Raw genomic sequence first — 24,131 nt, 5'->3', positions numbered from 1 at the left:
AGGATAATAAAAATTTGAGGGTCTCCAATATCATCTCAATATCCTGAAATTTAATTTAAAGCTTTTTTGTTTGAACTATAATATTTAGTAACTTCAATTTACAAAAAATAAAAAAAGAATCCCAATGATTGCTAAATTTCTAATACAGCAGCACCTGCTTAAATTGATTTGGCTATTATGAATATCCATTTGCAAATGCATCTCAGCAGGAACTGGCATCTGCTAGTGTTCTAGTCTGCTTTTTGTTCCTAAAAACAGCAATAAGGCTCAGAAGACCTGGATTCTGGTAATTTTGATGGACTTTGTAAAGTCTATATTGGGGGTGTCATGTCTATGTCTGTTACTGGAAAATAATTTAAGCTGTTACTATCAAACCTGTCCATTTGAGGTAAGTAAGAACTATATGCCAGGACATACAACAAAATGAAAACTGAGCCACAAGCAAGTTCTAGTCACATCATCATGATACCAAACTAAAAAAAAAAATAGACCCAGGAGAATATTAGTGCAGCTGTAGTGAGTTCCTAGTTGAAATGTTGCTGTGGAAAAAGTTGAACTGTTCTGGGACGTGGCAACAGGAGAACATAATCTTTTCCCCTGTACTCAGCTGCACCTCAAGTCCTGTGTCCTGGGCCCCTCATGACAAGAAGGACATTGAGGTTCTGGAGCATGTTCAGAGAAGGGCAACGAGGCTGGTGAAGGGTCTGGAGTACAAGTCTTATGAGGACTGGCTGAGGGATTGTTTAGCCTGGAGAAGAGGAAGCTCAGGGGAGATAATATTAGTCTCTACAACTACCTGAAAGGAGGTTGTAGCCAGATGGGGGTCGGTCTCTTCTCCCAGGCAATTAGCAACAGGACAAGAGGACATAGTCTTAAGATGCACCAGGGGAGGTTGAGGTAGGAGAGAAAGGGTGATAAGATATTGGAATGGGTTGCCCAAGGAGGTGGTGGAGTCAACATACCAGGACTGCACGTGGCACTTAGTGTTGTGGTCTAGTTAACGTAGTGATCTTCGATCATAGGTTGGACTCGATGACCTCAGAGGTTATCGAACCTTATCCAACCTAATTGATTCTGTGATTTTGTGATATGGTATGCATCAGCTTCAGCTTCAGTTTATTGTCTGTGTTGAAATGTACATGGACTGAGGCTGCTGAAAGTCACAACTGTGATAGTTTTCACCCTAGGCCTTCCTGGAGACCAGCTTGTAACCAGGAAGGAACTAGGGAGGTGACCAAGGAAGTATTCCATGCTATTCCTTTACGTAACCTGAGGTATAAATAAAGCCCACTGGAGAGACCTCGCTCTCTTCTTTTCCTGCAAGGTTCAAGAACAGTAGATGCCTACATGGTCTTGCTTATCTGAAGTGGAGGCCTGTACCGACTGCTGTTGTTGGGTCGCTGCGGGAGGGGAGAGTGCTGGGCCACAGTCTGGCTGTCCTGCTTTTCTCAAGGGAAGTGGTGAGATTTTGCCAGTTCTTTAGTTTGCTGGTTACTGAGTTTTTAGATTGTGCATACCTGTTTTGTTTCTGTCCCTTTTTGTCCTTTTTTTTTTGTCCTTTTTCCCTTCTCCCTTCTCCTCTTCCCTTTTAGGAAGCTGTTTGGGGTTTCTGGGATTATATGTATATAGTATTCTCACTGTATATATCTGTTTTATATGTAAAATATATATTTTTTGCTATAGCTTTGGCTGTTTGGTTTTTTTTCCTTCCCTCTCTGGGAAGCAGGCTCTGTCGTTGAGTTTTGGAGACTTGATTGGAAGCCAGCTCGAAACTTGCACACAACTCATGCTGGCTTGAACAGGTTTGTTACTGGGGAAAACGAAAAACAGAAATGAGGAATGCACTGAGAAAATTCATGCTGTTCTTTGAAAAAGAACATACAGGTGAAATTTTCAAACTAATCTTCGTCGGTGGTGGAAAGATTTTCTAAATACACCTGACCTTATCATATTTTATCCACCAAGAGATATTAAGAGTCCAGTGAGATTGACATCAGGCATATTATAGTCCCAGTTGTTTCTTAGGCAACCTGATGCACCTCTTGCTTATGAAAGTGAAGGACCAAACTAGTACCACTTCCTGAAAGCCCTGTCATTCAGAAATAGAACCCCAGCCTGGGTCCCTTTCCCTTCAGTTTTATGTGAGATAATTGCATGTCCATGAGCATAAACATTTTTCCAAAAAGATTTCCCAGGAGTGTTCCCCTTTCCTTTCTCCCCTAGAATATTAGGGAAAAGTGCTATTTTCTTGAGATTTTGGTTTTTGAAAAATGCAAATTAAATATTACTTAAACTTTTTAGGGATGGTCTGTCTTTTGACAGACAAAGATTCTTTGACGTGTTAATTTTTTTGACTGCGTTTGTCTTCCTACTTACAAGCTCTATTGAATTATAACATCTTTTTCTTCCAGGACAGTGTCATTTGCATTTGTTATTCTCTGCTAGCTTTGGTTGTGGTAGAGTTACCTTTCTTCACAGTGGCTAGTATGGGGCTATTTTTTGGATTTGGGCTTAACACAGGGTTGATAATCTAAAGATGTTTTTGTTATTGCTGAGCAGGGCTTTCACAGGGCCAAGGCCCTTTCTGCTTTTCATACTGCCACACTGGTGAGGAAGTTGGGGGTGCAAGGAAGACTGGGAGGAGACACATCTGAGACAGCTGACCCCAACTGACCAAAAAGATATTCCATACCATGTGACATCATGCTCAGTATATAGAGCTGAGGGGAAATGGGAGGAGGGCATGTTTGGAGTGATGGCGTTTGCCTTACCCAGTAACTGTTATGCGTGATGGGGTTATTAAAAATAACCTGCATAACTTTGCAATAGTCTTATAATATCTGATCTCCTGCTGTCCTTTTAATGAAGATTGCAGAGGACCACTGACAACTGATGTGGTACTTGGAGTGGTTTGTTTTAAACTATTTTCCGAGCTAACTTCCCTAACCACCTCTTGTCAGATTCAAGGGTTCGAGATGCCACAGACAGGTAGCTATTTAATCATACGGTGACTGACAGGCAAAGTAATTACTGAAAGAAACTAGAGATCCATTAGGGAACCTGCAGGAAATTTGCTCTATGAATTCACCTCAAAAAACCTTTGGAGTTGCTGCTACATGATAGGTTCTCCTGCATCATTTAACAAGAAAAGACTAAAATTTAGGATAAAATGAGCCAGAAACTGCAGCAGGATGCAGTAGCATAGAACCATAACAGATGTGTCTTTGCAGCTCTCCATGTTTACGCATGACTGAGAAATGGTAAATCTCTAAGAAATCCTCTAAATGGTCTGGATTTCATGTAGCCACAGGGTGTGATTTTTTTTTTTATCTTTGAAAGTTTAGAAATGTCTCTAAAAGCATCCTTGTATAATGGCTATAGACATGAAATGTGAAAACGCCATTTTTCACAACATTTGGCTTAAGTGCTGTTATTCACTTTTTACGAGGTGTCTCTAATAGCTGAATTCAGTTGACCTACAAGTAATGGGGGTATACACATTCTCTTCTACTCTCTTTGCCCAAAGACTGTAAGCAGACAACAATTTCACTTAATATGAGAGAGTTGCCCTTTGACAGGCCCTTTGTGTGATAAGCTGAGTCCCTGTTGTAGATTTCACCTATCTCATATTTTTCAGTATAATAGATTCACAAAAACCTTATTTTTATATCCTGGATGCCTGTTCATCTAAATCCCACACAGAAGCAATTTATCTGTTTAAATACAAGTGATTTCAGATGTAATATCACAGAAGAATTTTGCATTTTTTTCCCCCCAAAATTGCAATAGATTAAATTCTAGGACAATATAAAATAGCAGTAAGACAGTAAATAAACGATGCATTCTAATAAAAAAATTAAGTTGTATTAATATTGACACTGCTTTTCTACTGTTGTCTGCCCCTTGCCTGCAAGCAGTCTTCATTCCTTGTTCCCTTTCTCCCTCATCTCTGTGAATCCTTTTCTTCACACTTCTTGCAGCAGTTTTACATCTTCTCCTTTGTGTTCTTTCCTCCACACACCTGGCAGAGAGATATTTCAGAAATATTTATTTGTGAATATTTAATAAGTCTGAAAAACATCAGAGAAACTGAGAAGATTAACATGGAACCCAATGAATAGTCACTGAAAACATCAGGAAAAAAAGAATTTATTTTGGGTGGCAGTTCTTCAATTGTGATTGGATATTTTCTTTCCAGAAGCAACATCATACCTTTTCATTTCCTTTTCTTCCTAAAGTTATTCTACCTCCTCCCCCATTTATCCTTGGTATCTCTCAATACAATTGCTTTTTTCTTAAAGTTACTATTCATATTTCTATGTGAAAGCTATTAACTTTTATTATTTTAGAAGGACATTTCTAGATGGAAAGCACTGAAATGTGAATTTAATGATCTCAAACCCCATATGGCATATTAGAGGATATCTAATTTATTATACTGCAAATCTTTGAAACCATAAGACTGCTCTTGATTTACTTAGAAGATTATTTCCTGAGCTTATTATTGTTTCTTTCTCTTGATTTTCATATTTCATGCAGTATTTCTAATCACTATAAACTTTGTCATATTTTCTTCCCCTGCTACCTGATATTTCTTCCTTTCAGTCTCCCTCTCCATCCCTTACCTCTTTTTCTCCATCTGTAAGACCATTCCTCCATTCTTCACTGGTTCATTTTCTCTCTCCAAAATGTTATCCCATTTTGGGGGTTTGTTAATGTCTTTCTTTGTTTGCATTAAGTCTCTCATCTTCTATTTCAAATCTGTTTTGGCATTTTAGAAACACATTTTAAAAATGTTGATTCAGCTCTGGTATATTTGGTAGTACTGACAAACACTTTAGTTCAAGAGGGGTCCAAGAGTTGAACTGCTGAAGACCAAAGATCTGATGCTCAGCAGGATATTTTACTGTAAGTCTGTTAAAATGAGCTTTGGAAGAAAGGGTAGGCAACTCAGGAGGACTGCAAGGATATAATGAGGTTAAGCAGGGAAGAAATTAGAAAAGCCAAAGCCCAACTAGAATTTAATCTTGTTACTGCCATAAAAGACAATAAAAATGTTTTCGTAAATACATCATCACTTGGACCACAACAACCCCATGCAGTGCTACTGGCTTGGGGCATCCTGACTTGTGCAAAGAATAGTGTGGCCATCAGGACCAGGGCAGCGATCATTCCCCTGTACTCAGCAATGGTGAAGCCACACCTCAAGTCCTGTGTCCAGTTCTGGGCCCCCTCACAACAAAATAGACACTGAGGTGCTGGAGCACATCCAGAGAAGGGCAGCAAAGGTGGTGTCTGGAGCCTGTCTTATGAGGAGAGGTTGAAGGAGCTGGGGTTGTTTAGCCTGGAGGAAAGGAGGCACAGGGGAGATGTTATCAATCTCTACAACTACCTGAAAGGAGGTCGTAGGGAGGTGAGGGTTTGTCTTTTCTCCCAGATAAGGAATGACAAGACAAGAGGAAATGGCCTCAAGTTGTTTCAGGGAAGGTTTAGGTTGGATATTGGGAAAAATTTCTTCACTGAAAGGGTTGTTAAGCATTGGAACAAGCTGCCCAGGGAAGTAGTGGAGTCACCATCCCTGGAGGTATTTAAAAGATGTGTAGACGTGGCATTTAGGGGCATGGTTTAGTGGTGGTCTTGGCAGTGTTAGGTTAATGATGGACTTGATGACCTTAGAGGTCTTTTCCAACCTAACTGATTCTGTGATTCTAAAATAATACTATTTTTTAGGGAGCGGCTCCTTTCACACCTTATTTAACATGATACATTAGTTTATTTACCTGACAGTTTTGTAGGAAATAAGTATTCGATTAAGTATAAAACAAATTTTATAGTAAGTTTTCCTATGAGATATAGTTCAGGACCTTAAAAATGCAAGAACATATGGATGTGTAGTGAAATATTTAAAATGTGCAAAGACTTGTTAAGAGTATATGTCCTGAATATTGAAGAACTAATGTTTTAGAAATGTTTGTCTAGAATTTACACTGGATTCTCTATTGGATACATTGTCTTCAAACATGCGTCACAGGAACTGATTCCATTAAATTAACCAAATCCCATCAAATCAAATTAAATAATTGACAGGCAACTAAAATCAGGATTTGAATTTACTCTGTTATGCTGACTTTAACTGTCCCTTATGTTCACCAAACTACTTATTTGATTGCTCTGTCAAAGTCTTTTTTGCACTTAGATGAATTCATGGGTAGGAAAATGATCATTAGTAAAGTAGAGCTAAGGTTAAAAGTGGACATCAGAAAAAATGCATCTTGAATATACTCTTTTGATGGAAAACGATACTGAATCCATGGTGTCAGTAAGCTTAACTGCCCTTATTTGAAATTGCCAGTCATGTAATTTATTTTCTTTTTTTTTTTTCCTTCCGCTTCCCTGTCCACTTACTATGGTTTTCTTAAATTTTCTTAAATTTACTATCACAAAATCACAGAATGGTTGAGGTTGGAGGGAGCCTCTGGAGTTTTTCTAATCCAACCTCCCTGTTTTAGCAAGGAAACCGTGAGCAGGTTGCTTTTTTGAATATCTCCAAACATGGAGGCTCCACAGCCCCTCTGGGCAACCTGTGCCGTTGCTCAGTCATCCTCACAGTAAAAAAGTGTTTCCTGATGTTCATATGGCATGTCCTGTATTTGCCCATTGCCTCTGGGCACCACTGAAAAAAACCCTGGCTCTGTACTCTTTATAGATTCCTGTCAGATATTTATACATTTTCATAAGATTCATCTTAAGCTGTCTTTTCTTTAGGATTAACTGTTTTCTCTACCTCTTCCTGTGACAGATGCTTCAATACCTTAATCCCCTTGTAACGAGAGAAGGTCCCCCTGAATGGTCGCACACCCATACAGTATATCAGCCATTCTTCCTAGTTTTATGCCATCTTCAAAATTGGTGATGGAGGAATTTTCCCATCATCAGGCCATCAAGGAAGGTGTTAAAGCAATATTGGTCCCAGTATCAACCCCTGGAGTAACTGGACTTTGTGTCACTGATAAAAACTCTTTAAGCCTGCCAGTTCAGCCAGTTGTTGATCTACCTCCCTGTACACTTATCTAGTCCATACTTCTCAGTTTTTCTACTTTTTAAAAGTGTAAGTTAGTTGCTTTGTCATGTAAAATGCTACCATTAGGGTTTTGGATTTCAAACTTTACATCATTTATATGGAACAAATTATATAAGATATATACAAAGAGATGAGATGTTTCCTCAAAAATTGACCATGTTTCCTCACTTGATACATAATTCATATGGTGCATATACGATTAGTCTTAAACTATGATGTATACAGAAGTGGCAACTAGGTCTAGGCAGAATATGGAAGTCTGAGCAGTCAAGATGCGATGGAATTCTTTGACCTTCAGAACACTAAACGAAAAGAGATCCAAAATGCTTATATGACCAATGACAGTGATCAGAAAGCCAATACATAGATTTGAAGCGATATTTTCACAACACAAGAAATAGACAGAAAGCCAAAATCAAACCTCCAAGAATATTTAAAGATATGTATTAAGTTTAAAAACAAACTAAAACAATCAATCAGCCGAACACTGTCTCAATAGCAGTAGAGGTATATACATTTCTTAATTTTCAGAAGGTTAGCACCTATCCAAGAATGAAATGTCATCATTGAGTAGGAACAATCTGATGATCTTGGATCTATCCTGAAATGCAAACACATTTTCCCAACCAATTTTTATTTTTAACATAAAATACATCTGGCCTCATTTATTACTAGGTTTTGAATAAATCAGTCACTGTGTGGCCCATGTGATTCTCTGACCCTTTGATTAACCAACTATGCAGAAGTATCACACTTCAAAAAACCCAATCACATATGAACTTAAAATTGTCTATTTTCTTTTGGCTTTGTTTCACAATTTATACTGCTGCAAGCAAAATAAGCTGTATTACTTCTTCATAAACAAATTTCAGTAGAAATTTTGATCTTCAGTTGTAGCTGCTGTCAAATATTTTGAAAGCAAATGGTGAACCTGTCAGTTAAGCACACCATGGAATCCTTTGTACTGCCAGAAATGTACTGGACTGTTTTAGTAATAGATGTAAATGAAGTATTCAATAAGCAGGAAAATTGTCAAAAATTTGGGTTATTACAGCTGCAAGTTTCTGTAGACATTTGCCTTATATACTAAACAAGGACAATATCCAAATTTGGCTTTTCATTGGAAATATGGGAAAGTTTAAAAATGCTATGCATGCCACAATAAATGAAGTCAAAAATTATTCACATTGAAGGTCCACCCTTCTCTGTATAGAATTCTCAGGAATTATTCTATTTCTTACTGTGAATGTGGAGGCTTAGCCTGTGCCAAGAATTAAAGTTTCTGAGGAATTAAAATTGATCAAACGTATAATGGAGGTCTCATGTGAGCTAAATGAAAATAGTATACTAGAAGAACTCAGTGATGTGTTTGATTAAATTGGTTGCATTAAGGACACATTTTGCATTTGTTTAAACCCTGAGGTAACCCCATTTATTACTCTAGCTGGGAAAACTGTTGTTAGTGAGACAATGTGTTCAGCAGAAACTGTAATGCAAGCTGAATTTATAAGTTATTAAGTCAGTTAGTGAACCACCTGGCTGACTGCAGTCAAAGGTGGCTGGGTAGGAAAGAGGAAGAGGAGATCGTCTGCGAGTATGCCAAGAAATAAATGAAATTTGGTAATGACTCAGTGAGAACCCATTCATATACTGACTGTGGAAGAAATAAGTAAAAAACTGGCAATAAAATCCTAATCTTCTAAATTCATGCATTTTAGCCAATACATATTCTCAGAAAAAAATAATTTTCGCATAATATGTCCTTTAATAAATGCTCCTCCCTGTGGTTACCTTGAATCCAGATGGAGTTTTTCATAAGCACCTACAAGCAGATGGAAGGAAACAGAAGCCGGACACAAAACTAAGACCAGACAGCTAAACAAAGAAGGCACATCAGTCCGAGAATACAATCCCCAAGACCCTTGCCCAGTTCATATCAGTTTTTTAAGTACTTTAGTTTGCAGTGACAAATTTTAGGAGGTTTTCAATGGTACATTGTTGCTTCTATTAGCACTAGTTTGTTAGTCAGTGACTGTATCTTATTTTGGGAGCTGGGACAGGAACCGTGACACAATCATATAACCATTTGCCTACAGTACAATTTCATTGGTATTTTTCTTCACTGCAGCCACATTTCCCAGACCACTGTCCTACTGGGGTGCAGGTCAGATATCAATGGACTATTCACAGTTTGGTGTATTCATACCAGGATCTCAAAAGAAGGCTGTGGTGCTCCTACTCCTTTTCTCCTACACTTTATAAGAAAAACATTTATTTTATGCATGTTTCAAGTTAGCTTTTCAAGTTAGTGTGACTACAATTTGGTAACCCTGAGAAAGATAACCTTAGGACTTCACTGAAAAAAGCCAAACCCAAACAAAAGGCAGCCAGGAGGGCCAACTGTGTCCTGGGGGGCATCAGGCACTGGGGAAGCCTCACCTTGAATATTGTGTGCAGATTTGGGCACCACAATATAAAAAACACATTAAGTTATTAGAGAGCATCCAAAAGAGGGCAATGAAATTGTGAAGGACCTTGTGGATAAGCCGTATGAGGAGTGGCTGAGGTCACTTGATCTGTTCAGCCTGGAGAAGAGGAGGTTGAGGGGAGGCCTCTTTGCAGTCTTCAACATCCTCAGGAGGGGAAGAGGAGGGGCAGGCACTGATCTCTTCACTCTAATTACTAGTAAGAGGACTTGGGGAAACTGCAGGAAGCTGAGTTGGATGAAGTTTAAGTTCGATATTGGGAAAAGGTTTTTCACTGAGAGGTTGGTTGGGCACTGGGAAAGGCTCCCCAGGGAAGTGGTCACAGCACCAAATCTATCTGAATTCAAGAAGCATTTAGACAATGCTCTCAGGCACATGGTGTGATTCTTGGGGATAGTCCTGTGCAGGGTGAGGAGCTGGACTTGGTGATCCTTGTGGGTCCCTTCCAACTCAGCACATTCTACAATTCTATGAAACAAACCCCCCAAAACCAAAACCAACGAACCATCAAAAAACAAAGACACCCCCGCCCCCAACAACAACAAAAAAACTCAAACAAAAAAATCCTCAAGTCCCTACATCATCAGTTTTGCTTTGGGTCTCCACCTGGCTCACAGGATGTTTTCAAATTTGCAGTACATTTGGTATCTTAGTGCAGACTAAACATTTTTCATAGGTGAAACAACACTGCAATCAGCCTAGGATAAGAACTGAGATAAATAGTTTTCTCAAGTCTCTTCTGTAACTTGTCTGAAAGTTCTTGGTTGATTTCAGGGCAAAACTAAAAGCAATCAAAGAGTGTTCATGTGACAAGGACCATTAAAAAAATTAAGAGGTGTTTCTGGTTGTATTTAGCTGTTATTGCATGACAGAAGGTGTGATTTGATAACAGTTTGGGTGAAATTCTCTGCAGAACTCTGGGTTAGAGTCAGTCCTCCTTTCATCTATATGGCATAAGAAGAAATACTAGAAATCCCAGACTTCAATACTATTAGTTCTAGAGCACTAAAGTTAGTTAATAAAATTATTTTTTTTTTAGGCATGAATCAGAACTTGAGACAACCCTAAACTTTCAGTGTAGAATTACCCCATTTTCCCTATGCAGTGTACTCCTCTTGTTGACCAGCTATAGGTGCAGAAGTACAAAGCTTCACGATTTTCAGTAGCTTCTTGATCCATTGGATGGCACTTTGTGAGCTCTTTTAAGGCATCAATACTCCCCATGGTCAGATACAGTATAAAATATGTGCAGTGTGGTACACAGTAAACGGGCAGTCCCCATCAAAGTGCTCATGTGTACTTAGGTTACCTGAGATACCTTGAGGATAACAATACACACTATGAGGTTTGCTGCAGTACTGAGGGAGGAGAGCTATAGTTATCAGCAATGCTGTGCCTTGTAGAAATACTCTGCTGACAATGGAAACAATAAAGCTGTGTTAGCACAACTCCTGTGTAATAAACTCCATTAATAAATCATATGAGAAATAGATTAGGCCAGACAAAATATAAAGCAAGTAAAGAATGTTGGGTCAGTGCCAAGGCTTTAAGATATTCAAGCATTACAAATTTATTCTACTGGCCTTTTGCAGTCATTTCAAGAACCGTCCAGTTAATTCTGAGATCTTTGAGACATCTGAGAATTAGAGCTTAACCAGACCCTTTCAACTAAAGCAGAACTGTTTTTTTCAGGAACATAACTTGTTTTAAAAATAAAAGTTAACTGAAAAAGGAGAAAGGAAAGATGTAGGAGAGATTTTCGTGGGACAGATTTCAGAAGAATTTCTTTAATAGTTATGAGCACATCCCTCAAGGAAAGATAGATATATAAATTCAGGTTAAACCTTTGACACTTCCTATCTTTTTTTCAGAGTTATTTCCCCATGTATTTTTGCAGTTTAAATAGTTTGTCTTCTTAAGCTGTTTATATTCCTACTCAGTCAGCCATATGTATGTGCAAAATGCACAGCTGATGCTGGCTATTACTATGCTGTAACTTGCTGTGACAGCAGCCATACCTGAAGTTCAAAAATCTGAATAAAAGAAGACTTTTATTGTAAATATCCATGTTTTTCCAAAGCCAGAACATATCTCTGTTGTAATAGTCACTTATTTCTAAGAAAAGAAAACTTAAGTTTGCAAACACACCTGAGCTTCAAGAGTGTTTAATGTAATGTATTCTGAAGCTATAGGAAGTAGTTACATGACTAATATAGTAATACAAAAGCTTGATTAACCTGAAAACCTTAGTTTGCAAAAATTTATTCAGGAGTTACCATGCAGTCAAGAAAGTAAGGTACAAAGTGAAAAAGTAAAATATCTAATAACTTTACTCCTGGTCATCACAGAAGTTTCAGAACTACAACCCTACCTAAAAGACAGTGGTTCAGACAGTAGAAACCACATGTACCTGGCAATCCATGATGAAAGACAGAGGATATTACAACTTGAACAAAGTGTACTGTAACTTTATTAACATGGCTGAGACTGATACCAAGCAGAACGTGCAATCCAGCTCTTTGTTAAGTTCAGACTTCAGCAGAGCTGATTTAATTCCTTTCTTGAGATTTTTTATGCTTTAAGGAAAATATTTGGAGCCATTTGTGATCTACTAGAAATCTCAGAACTATAGTTCTAGTTTTGCTCATCTCCACCTGTTCAGATGCTGTACAGGATCTGACTTAACAATGCATCAATTAAACTCTTTTCCTCTTCATCTAGCAAACCCAAATAACGTATTTTGTGAATAGCTCAACCTACTCTTCCTTTAACTGAAATCCTTATGAATCCTTCTGTTCATATACAGGAAACTCCTGCATTTACCATGTTACAATAAGTAGAAAATATGATAGATTTTGTGAGTGATTGAAGGGAATAGGCAGAATTTGAATAGATTCTTATAAAAAAAGGGAAAACATTCACACTAAATTCTAATATTACATGAAGAATTAATGCACACTAATTTATGAACTAAACACTCATTAACCTAAATATCAGTCCACCTCTGCTAACTGACAAACCCATTTGTTTTAATAAGAGCAAGAAAAAGTCAGTAGAGCATAGCAAAAACCAACCAATCAACCAAATGAACAAACAAACAAAACCAGAAAAAAGCACACTTTATAATAACAACTCAGCCAAGTCAAACCAACCATGTCTGGAAAAATTTTGTGCAAAGTTCTCCTGAATTACATTTTCTACAACAAATTACACTTTACAATTTTTGGCTATTGCCTTTTCAAAATGTTGCCCTCATAAGAAAATTAAGAAGGGCTAAAGATTTACTTTACTTGCTCTATGTTTGCAAATAAAATTTACCTCATGCAGAGACTAAGAATTTGGCTGGAAAATTGGAAGCTTTAGACTGTTTGAATAATTAAAAAGAGAGAATTATACTATAAATTTTTCCCAGCTAGTGTTAGGTGCTTGAAACAAAGAGAAGAAAACAAACATGAAGTAATAATTTGGGGGATGAAGGAGAGTTTTTATTTGTCTGTGTGCCCTTGAGATACAGATCAAAAAAGCTGGTTAATTTTAATCAGAAAACAAGTCTGTTCTAATGCCAGAATTTTGATAGGGGCTCTGTTACTGTGATTGCCTCACATATGTGGCTTTATTTTGCTTTCATAATCATACATAAGGAAAGATATGATTCAAAATCCATGTTCTTACAAGATATAAAATTTGTTTCTCAATTTAGACTAACTCTAGGATATGAGGAAGATGTCTGAATTTGACTCAGTAATATTGTAGATCATAAATTTTTTAAAACAAAGCAGAGAATTATGAGATTCTTGTAAAATGTGTTTTATACAAAACTAGGCAAGCAGGTTTTAAATCATAAGGAAACCAACTAAATTTTTCTTTTGTTGACCAGAAAAACATTACAAAAGGTATTGTTAAAGAAAGACCCCTACCTTCTGAAAATTTAGATGCTATACAGATCAATAAAATAATATTTTTTTCATTCACATGTTGGAATGTATTAAACTTAATTCAGTATGCTTGTAAAGATAGCAAAAAATTTTCTTTTCTTAAAGTAAAGATGTTACACATTGTTAGACTAGCTGCTTCCTTAATCAATACTTCAATTAATTCATGTCTGGATATCATTGCCTTCTTCATCAGATATCCAAAGCTCAAGATCCAAAGCATCTAGGATAACTCACGTGTCTTTGAACTTTTGCAGTGTAGGATATCAGGTTCTGGTATCTTTATCAGAGCAAAAATAATAAGAGCTTGCTCAGGCACTGTACATAAATTGTTTCGGTAACTGGAGCAAAACAATGCAAACAGAACAATTTTTGTTCAGTAGACCTGCATTTGAAAGTTTGAGGTTTTATAATGTTTGCTGCTTTAGTCCCCTTGCTTCTCTATTCACCTGCGAGTTTGATTACCTCACAGTGTCATGTAAATCTGTATTTTTACGGTGCATTTTTTTTTCTATGAGTCTGATTTTAGAATAATGGTAATACCATATACTTGCAAATTTAGATAAAATGTCAAGGAAAAAAACTCACTTCCATGAAAAGAAAGGTGTAGAAAAAAATCATTGTGAGTAATTTGTGAATATTTGTGAATGTTGTGCTTGTCAGGCATTTTTTTTTCTTTTTTGATACATCCACTGTGTACCTAAATATATGACACTTATTAAAGCCAGCTTCATTTATGTTCAATGTAGTGGATAAATCAGGTTTATATTAGCTGTTATGTGTTAGATACTGGGAAAAAAATTATCCTGGCAACAGAGTATTCAACACTACCTGTAAAACTGCCCTGAATTCAATATTTAACCTGCACTGAATGCAGTTCCACTTTGACAAGCTGGCAAACAGGTTACAAGCTTATTCGCGAGTATGTCTTTATATATCCTAGTCACCTCTTCAGACTGCAACTAGTAGCCTATAGATTCCAGAAATATGGGGAGAAAGTGGCCTCAATCAATGTGCTCTTCACAAGAATGTGCAAAAGCAATCGTATTTTTGCCAAAATCCCACTATTATTCCTTTTTCACACAATGCAGCGTGAAGGGTGGCTGATTCTAGGATACCAACCAAGAACTTCAGGATTAATCAAGCCCTCAGAAATTAGCCAGTCCAGCCTCTGCAATGAGATAGATTCAATTGCCTGACCCCAGCAAAAATCAATTAGTTTTCAAAATTTCCAGTGAAAATTTCAGTACCTTTTTACTGTGATGTCATGTAGGATAGTGCCAAAATTATTCAAACACTTCTGTTTCTCTCTACATAACATCTATTTCCTCTTCCCTTCATGTCAAAGAATGAATTTCGACTCATTTGTCATGATCTGGAAAAGCCTACATTTTCTTTTTTTCTGTCACTTCATCAGCATTTAGTTTTCTGCAAATATTTTCTCATTGGTTTAAGAATACTTCAAGGCACTTGAAGTACACTGATTTATCCAGGATTCCTCAAGATATCTTTTTTACTCTTTTAGATTCTGATTTTTTTTCAGCCCAGGGATACCTTGTCTGTTCTTAGAGAAATTTTAGAGATAAACTTTGATCATTCAAAGAGTGCTTTGGTTAGTTTATCAGACACAATAATCAGGCTCTCTGAACTTGCATGCCTCTATGTTATCTCAAGATTCTTTAAACTCTTCTTTCTGTATTTTCAACTAAATTTCTACTCAAATTTTAAATTAACTTAATGAATCTTGTCACAGTTCACTTTTCCTAGAAAGATTAAAAATAAAAAAGAATGTTCTCCTCTGTATCATTCACTATTTTCTTTGTTACACATTATTCCTTGTGCTCCTTTCTTACTTTCAATATATTCCTAAAGTTTTCCTTATGATTTTTTGTCTCTTTTAAATTGCAAGACATTCTTTTCAGTCCTTACAATTTTAGTCATGGCTACTTGTACTATTCCTTTATATGGTCTTTAATTATGTTACGTATATGTTATGCAACCTGATTTTACTCTTACTTCCAAAATACTTATTATTTACATATTGCTGTAGAGTAGTTCAGCAGAGTAGATTTTTCTCAATGTCTTTGATCTTGTAATATGATAGCAACTCTCAGTTTTTCTTTTTTAAAAATTAATTTATTTTATTTTATTTTATTTTAATTTATTATGAGCAAAGGAACCCTCAAACTATATTTCTAATTAGATTATAACAGCTCAGAGACAGATGACTTCTAGGTTGTAAATAATATTTTGTTTTAATTCAATGATTTAAATCAAAAAGACAAAATGGTACTTGCAAACTATAGTTTAAGGTAAACTATAGGAAAGGAGAAATGCTAGAAAGCTTGAAGAAGAGCTCTGTTCTATTCGTCGGACAACACAATTGCTGAGACAGTAATAGTGATTTATTTGGTAAAACTAATGCATTTTTGTGAATATCGAGAATGGTTATCAGAGTTGCTAAAATATTCTAACTTGTCTGCTAGCAAAAGAATTGCAATAAGGGCATTCAATTTCTTTGGGAAGCAAAGAACAGAATACAGTTACTAAACACAGGAAAAGAGCTTCCAAATAAATCTAGAAGGTCATATTTAATAACAGACTTAATTAAACATAAAACATCAAGAGCAAAGGCTCAATGGTTATGAGAGTAGAATGAATATACTGGCATAAGTTTTACACAAGTATTAGATTTGGTGTGATGGATTCTAAGATAATATAAAAAGTAAGAATAAAAGTAGAGATCTGAAATTGGCAATTAGGGTCACATTCTACTCTTGGACTTAAATGCACAACTCATATGCAAAGCCAAACAAATTAAAATGTTTTTCTTGGTATTTAAATGGGAGGTGTATCTGATGTTATAGCATAGAAGAATGGAAGTGTGCAAGAAAAGAGGAACAAATGACAATTCCTCTCTTCCCTCTTGTCTCTTCACAGTCACTTCAGCATGAAGGAATACATGTGTATTCACAGTCACCCCTAAAGTACTGAGATTAAGGGACATATTCAGGATTGAGAATTATACTATTGCAGATTTTAAAATTTTCAAACAGGAGCATAGTTCAATTCCTAAATCTTTTTCACAGTAACTTAGAGATTTTGTTGATTGGTCTTTTTTTTTTTTAAGGAATAATACAAATTACCAGAGAACAGGCACAAATATTTTTTTGTGAAATTGTGTGCCAGTGCCTTTACAGCTATCTTCACAAATAGTGAATGGTCTGCATGTTAATTGCTTTCTACACAACATCATCACAAGGACAGCAACTGTATGTCAAAGAGAAACAAGTTGCTGAAAACAGGGACTCTGATGGGAAATGGACAAGAATATTATTATTAACAGACATTTAAATAATAAGAACTATATTACTTATATCTTGTAAATCACCTAATGCTTTTTGGTTGCTTATACAAGTTTATACCTGTGTGTTTATATGGACGTGCCTACTCTAGTTTTAAACAGCACTGGTAAAAATGTGGCTGCAACAGTATGAGACCAAGCACAGGCTCTGAACTACATCCATGTCCTTTACACCCTCAGGAATAAAAGTTCCAGCTCATCAGCTGCTTCAGGACAGCTACACAGCACAGGACAGCAGAGCTCATCAGTTCTGCCCTGCAGCTGCCAATGTAACCTTTACATCTGATCTCCCACACTCTTTCTGTACCTTGAGGAATGTGATGGTGAGTATGATTGTAACTTTAGGATTACTTATAAATATACTTTTTTTTGCAGTCTTAGTTCATTCAAACTTCTGTGGCAGTATTGCCTCAGCAGATGACAGCCTCCCTCTCAAAATGCTTAAAGGGGAATAAAGAAAGTTCCAGAATCTTGTGAATGATTTGAAACACATTGGACAAGTCCATTTATTGTCCTTAACTGAGCTTAGCAGAGCCAGTGACTGGGCAGTAGTAGGAAACTGAAGAGGCTGCAAACATAACTGATATTAAACTAATTTGTGAATGGACATGCAAGATAATGTCAAGTACTAGTATTTCAGATGGCTTCAGAAGACTGATTGTAAAAGTCGTGGTGTGGTAAGTTTCAATTCACACAAAATGCTTATTTCCCACTATTAGCAAGCTTAGAAAAATCAACCAACGATAACAAAAGCTTTGCCATCTCAATCTTTCTTGTGATATAGCTCCACCATAAAAAATCTGAAGACAAATTACACCTTCTCCTGCAGTTAGAGAACACTATATTCTTATAATATTGGCTTCATCATGAAACAAGTTACACCCTTGTTTCTGCTGTGCAACTGAATGGCCTAGTAAATTACAATTTAGGTACAATTCTACTGATAATACAGGTACTAGAAGAAATAGGACTTAACTAAAGCCTTTCTAAATGTGAGGTGCCAGCAACAAAAAAGCAGGGGGGAGAAAGTCCTTTTTTTTTTTCTCAGCAAATGTAGACAGACATAACTTTTAATACAAAACAGAAGCTGAACTGATGAGTAACAAAAGAATACGGGCACCTGCCCTATCATGGCATGCTATATTTTTTTCAAAACATATTAATTTCCATGTCAATCATAGATATAATATTTTTATTTATAGTCCTCATTCTTTCTTCAAAAGATACAGAGCATCTAATTTATTATGAGATGGAGCATTTTGTTTTTGAATTAACGAATAACTGTTCTGTTAAACTATCTCGTTAAAAGTAAATTATTTCGAGTCTAATCTTAGAATTAAAAAAGCACAATTTCAGTGTATATTCCGAGAGATTATTTCCATTTCTTGGTTCTTATTTGTTTTGGCAAAATTGTCTCAAGAAAAATGTCAGGCTGCTCAAAACAGCAAGAGAAATGAAGGATTGTTTAATTCTGAAAGTTTAATAAGGGAGGCCCAGATTTTTGTTCCATTACATCTCAGGGTCAGAATCAACACATTTCTATTTTGGTTTTCATAATCAGCACATGTATGCTGATAAGACCAGCAAGTCACACTTTTATTCTGTCCACACAGTGAGATGTCTGGATGTGTGAATCTAATTTGCTGTGCTTTCCTGACCCTAGGCCAAGGCAGCAATTTCTATACCCACACTGCAGAAAAGGAAGAAAAGGATGAGAGCAACAGTAGGGAAACAATCCATTTCCCCAGTTGGAATTGAGGAGATATAATGCCCTGGTAATACAACTAAGCAGCTTCTAGACTGAATCTGGCCACTGTCCAGAGAGCTACAAGTAGATTTATGAAAGCAGAATTCAGTTTGAGATTAATATAGAAAAAACACAAGAGTGGGATTGAGTTGAAATTTAAGATACATACATTTGTTCTAGGTGCCTACAATTCCATTAGATTATTTATATATATATATATATATATTTGTTCAGGATAGCCAAACAAGAATGGCAGAAATGAGGCAAACATCCCTTTCTGGAGCGGTGCTCAGAGGCCAGATGCAGTAACATAGGAGTAATGAAGTGGCCTTGAATGACACCAGATGCTGAGGTTTAGGAAAGAGGATCCCACCCCCAGTCTGCACAGCAAAGGGAGACACAGCCAACTCCTTTCTTTTTCTCTTCCTCTCTTGCACTTGCCCTTTCTCCCTCTCATCTTCTTCCCCTATCTGTGTCAGAGAAGTCATATGGTTTCAGATGTGGCAGTATGCAGTCATAGTTGGACGTTTCTTGTACTCTCTAAATGAGTCAGAGGTGAGAAAGATATAACAGGTATATTAGTGTGTGACAAGACCCGTGGAGGAGTCATGCAATATCCTAGTCATCCAAGGTGTGTCAGCAGTATCTATTTTTTTAAGGTAATTACCTGAACATGTTGGGTTGACTTTGGTTGGCTCCCTTACAAGTTACTGTCATGTGAAATATACACTTGGGGAAAATTAATTACATTTATTGCCTGTAAGAAAAAATTAAAGTGGAGTGGAACGGTGAGAAACAAAGACAAACCTCCTCTAGACCACCTTCCTCCCACCCTACCCTTCCCAGACTCAGTGTCATTCCTCTATTCCCAACTCTTCTTTAGGATTTATTACTGGATCATTTTTAGTCCTGTCACAGTTAATTACTTTAGCTGGCAATTTGAAAGATTTCCAATGTAGCATTGAGAGAAACAAACACTGTAAGCAGTTAGGATGGTCTGGGATCTTGAGTGTCTGAGAGTGATTGCACAGACAGACATAAATAGTGAATAGTGAGATTTCAGCACTTTAAGAAGGGAATAAAAATTTTAATTTCTCTCATGTAATAGGCAACATAACAAAATTATGGCATCCCTTGCAGAATAGAATATATTTCTATGTATTTAGAATTTTTCATTGATCCAGGATTCTTCAGTGACTGTTAGTAATTCACCCAAAGCCTTGGCCACTGCCATTGTCCTTTGTCTGATCTAGCTTGCAGATGCACAAAACTGTGTACTGAAGGTCAAGTACATGTACCACTCCAGTAAGAACAGTATTTGCTTTACATTGTATGAAAATTCCCTCATACAGTGCTTTTTGGCAGAAAGTATTATTTCCTCTCTCCATTACTTTTAAAATGATTTTGCTCAAGCTACCTTCCTTTGGGGGTTTTTACACACTATGTATGCAACACCTGAAGATAATAATCTTTTCCAGGGGAAGACAAACAGATCGATGGATCTTCAATTAAATCTTATCATCTTAAAAACATATAAAAGCTTTGTTTTTTTAAATATTTTCTGTGCCCATCTGATGGTATCTCATAGCTAGAAGAGTTTATCTACTCCTCCTGATTATTCCTCACCTGAGGTAATAATCTTGTTTCTTGATATGACAATAGTTTTCACAGCAACAAATTTCGACACCAGAGACACATCATGATTTGGGTTAGAGGAAAAGTATCAGAAACCCTTGAATTTGCAAGAATTGAAAGATAGAACTTGTTTTCATGTAAATACCTCACAATTAAAAATGTATAAAGAAAAGGTTTCTACCTTAATCTAAAATGGGACATATTACTTCAAATTACCTTTCACCATCAATGAGCTTTTCAAGTTACACACCAATCAGAACCTACTGTTCCATTTTTGGTAAATAAATATTTGTAGGAAGTTAAATTCTCATGAGAATTAACGTATTTCTAATAACATTGATTAAAATCTTCAGTAAATGCAGTTGAAAATAAAAGTATAGTTGTATTTAACAACAATAACAAAAATAATTTACATATGCTGGTGGCTGTAGGTTTTAATCTTTTACGCTTACACTGTACACGCATTTTCAAGTATGGGAAACACTTAGGTATGCATGCCTATGGGACACTCTAACAGGATGCCATACAGTTAGAATACATTTTCTCTACAATAATTACAAATTTTAGGTGGCTTTTCCAGGTGTAACACTTGAGAATATAGAACTCTTACCTGATTAGTGGTTCCATAATATCACAGTGTTTTCACAGCATATATAACAAAAGAAATATACTTATTTAAAACACTAGAAAATATCATCATGGTTTTGCTTGTCTTGGATACCAAATCATATTCAATTTCTGGAATTTACAGGAATGAAAGAATTGTTTAGATTGTTGCAGCTACTGTTTTAAAGGAGTAACAACCAAATTTCTATTGTAATCTGAGACTAAAGCTCTGTTTAACCAATGACCAATTCAAGCACAGTGGCTTATCAAACTGGAATAATAAATGATATGGTGGCTTTATATTCAGTGCCTAAGAAGTGACTCAGAAGGCAATTCTTTGCTTATCAAAACACACATCACATGATACAAAATATTGATTGACCGTCTGAACTAAATTAAGGAATGGCTGAATCAATCAGGATGATACACAAGTTGCTGCCTTTCTAGTAAAGATGGCATGCTGAACATCAAAATACAAAAAACTTATGCCCTCTAATAATTAGTGTGGAACGAGATTGTGTCATAAGGGAGAATATCTGGGATAGTATTTTTATTATTTTCACAGTCCTCAGATAATTTTTGTGTCACTTACAGCAATCAAAACTTACTGAGGGCAGCCCCTCCCAAGGGGAGGGTATCCCATCAATTTTCCTTCCTATATTCAGGATTTCCAAAATGGATGCTACTTTGCCCAGCGGAACTGCATCGCACAAATGTTAAGCTGCACCAGATAACCTCTCTCTGAGTTATTCTGTCACTGTGAGACAAGCACAGAGGAGACTCCAGGGAAACAGCGTACCCAGGAAGAGAGCCCTTCTTGCAAGTCACCACCCACCTGTCCCAAGCTGGCAAAGCCAGGAGTGCCAGCTCAGTGAGGGAGCGTCTGCACTGGTGTAGGAAGTTCCACGTTTAATGAAAACTCTTGAATTTTACAGACTATTGAGTGGGGGCAAAAAATGTAATAATTAGGAATTGCAAGCACTTATTCAACTGACAAAGGCAGCTTAGATTCAATTATTTATAACACTTCATAATGTGCTAATAAATGTTCTGTAGTAGCAGGTCTTGAAAATGTAATGAAGTCTTAGTAAAATAAAACCTCATTAAAGCATTCAGCTATTAATTCTGTGTTGAGGAAAGGAAAACATAATCTGTTTCTATGAGCAACGTGTTTCCCATATCTTTTCCATGATTTTTGTCTGTCTCAATTTTTTATCAACATTAACTTCCTCTGACTCTTCTTTATGCCTGCTAGGTTTGCCAGTCCCATGAAACTTTTTTCAACTTATCAATTAATTCAAAAGCAGCACTGAACACAAATAACTACCAATGTGAGTGTGGAGTCAGAATTAAGTTTGTATTGGCACCATAAATCTAATTTAAAATTCAATTTCAAATTTATAATTTCAAATGCATTTCAAACTCATTATGCTAGCAGTTTGAATGTTCAAGACAGGATTTATGATGGGCTATCCTTCCTCGAGGCAAAGTCTTAATTTTCCAACTATTCGCTGGGTGCCTGGATATAATCTTGGAAGAACTGTAGAATCAGTAAGAAAGAAAATCTCTTTAGGATGCCACCCTAAAAAACTTTAATACAGAATATGGAGCTGCCAATTTCAGCAAATAGGGAGCATTAAGCAGAGAGTGTTCTGCTCCCCTCTAGCATACCTTAGATTCTTTTTTCCCATCAAGATCCATGGCCTGAGGGTAAGCACCTATACCTATTTTTCTAGAGGACAAGGTCAGATATAACTTAATTCTTTAAAGCAAACAAAGAACTGAGGTAGGAGGTAAGACAATACTCAGACTTTCATGATGCTAACCTTCATTCTGTTCACAGTGACCTATGGTAGTACTTTATCAGTTAGCTACATTCGTCATCAATCTACAGCTTGTAGAAAATACTATCTGATGTTATGAAGTCCTTCAAGAACAATCTTCAGCACCTTCCATCATAAGTGGTACGGCCATTTTGTCAACCTCTTTTTCACTAATTAAAATATCCTCTATCAATGCCACTGAAGAGTTGTGTTCTTTGTAGGATGAGAAAAAATTAAAAACCACATTTTATTGAAATTGCCTGTTGTATGACCAATATGAAAGGCTGCATAGCAAGGTATATAGAATAGACTTAGAAAGCGTAGGGACATTCTCTTCCTTTGGACTATTCCAGTGCACCTCAGCCAAATCTCATGCCCACTATCTTTTCTATCTACCCATTGTTCACCTTTCCTATTACTCTGCCATCTTTTAAATGAAAGAATAAAAGCAATAAGGCTTTTCTGTCTCTTTTGTCTGAATACTACAGGCTAGTCTGAAATCTTAGAGTAGGAGAATGACGTGTAGATTAGAACCCTGGTATAACACAGAAACATATTAACAAAGGCTTTTTGTATAAGTAGAGCTTTTTTTATGTAAAATCTACCTTTTGTTCTCTGTTAAGAAACATGTTATTCATATCTTTCCAACAACAAATGAACAAGTTTTTGTCAGCTTGAGAAATTTTAATATAACTATAGATTTCATGTGCTTTGAAATAATGTATAATCAGTCAATATCATATTCTTAAATTATTTAGTAAATGCACAAAGATAGATCAGATGTTTGATAATACCAGAAGCTCAGTAGTGGGTAAAATTGATTGAATGCACTTTGAGCATGAATAAAAGAGTTTATGATTTATTGACACTTTGTAGATTAATCTGAGGCCATATTAAGCAGTGAAGCAGAATAGTAAACCTGATTTGCCGGAATGTTAGAACAGTCTTATAGCAAGGAAAGAGAATTAGATCACACTTTTTGACATAAAGTATTTTTGGCAACTTTCAATGATCTTAAAAGGTAACACCTGTAAGCAATGGGGGGTAAACTTCTGCTATTTGTGCCAGATCTTCTAACAATTTTATTATTTTAAACTACATAGAAAGCATTGAAAAAAGATCAAAGAAATAAAAAATAAAGATGAAATAATTCTAATTTAGAATGATATGTTCCTATTTTTTTAAAAAATAATTATTAATTCATCCTCTTCTTATGGACAAAATTAGTATCTCAGATTTACCAGTCCAGTCTTCCTTGATATGTGATTGCTTGTTTTGTAATTTGTTAGATCATTTGAGGTTGATATGTAATACTGATTTTTCAGTATTTGCTATCAGGATTTGAATTTTGCGGCTTGAGGATTCATTTCTTCCACATTAAGGCACAGGTCTATTTTGCTCTCAGTGGACAATTATGAGAAGGAGGATTATTTTTCTGCTGTATTCACAAAAGGTGC

The 24,131-nt window shown here is 36.3% G+C and overlaps 1 long non-coding RNA gene across 1 annotated transcript; it reads left to right on the top strand.

Annotated features, from left to right (window-relative positions):
- The first annotated feature begins 869 nt into the window (after nucleotides 1–869).
- On the top strand, nucleotides 870–23,059 carry LOC108507132. Its single transcript, XR_001877972.1, has 3 exons — nucleotides 870–897; nucleotides 17,044–17,186; nucleotides 21,517–23,059. It is a non-coding gene; the product is annotated as an uncharacterized LOC108507132 (long non-coding RNA).
- Nucleotides 23,060–24,131: the final 1,072 nt, after the last annotated feature.

The sequence above is a fragment of the Lepidothrix coronata genome, unplaced genomic scaffold (assembly GCF_001604755.1).
Source record: "Lepidothrix coronata isolate B3197 unplaced genomic scaffold, Lepidothrix_coronata-1.0 Scaffold241, whole genome shotgun sequence".
In the NCBI taxonomy this organism is placed as follows: Eukaryota; Metazoa; Chordata; class Aves; order Passeriformes; family Pipridae; genus Lepidothrix; species Lepidothrix coronata.
This window is presented reverse-complemented; position numbering and strand designations above follow the sequence as displayed.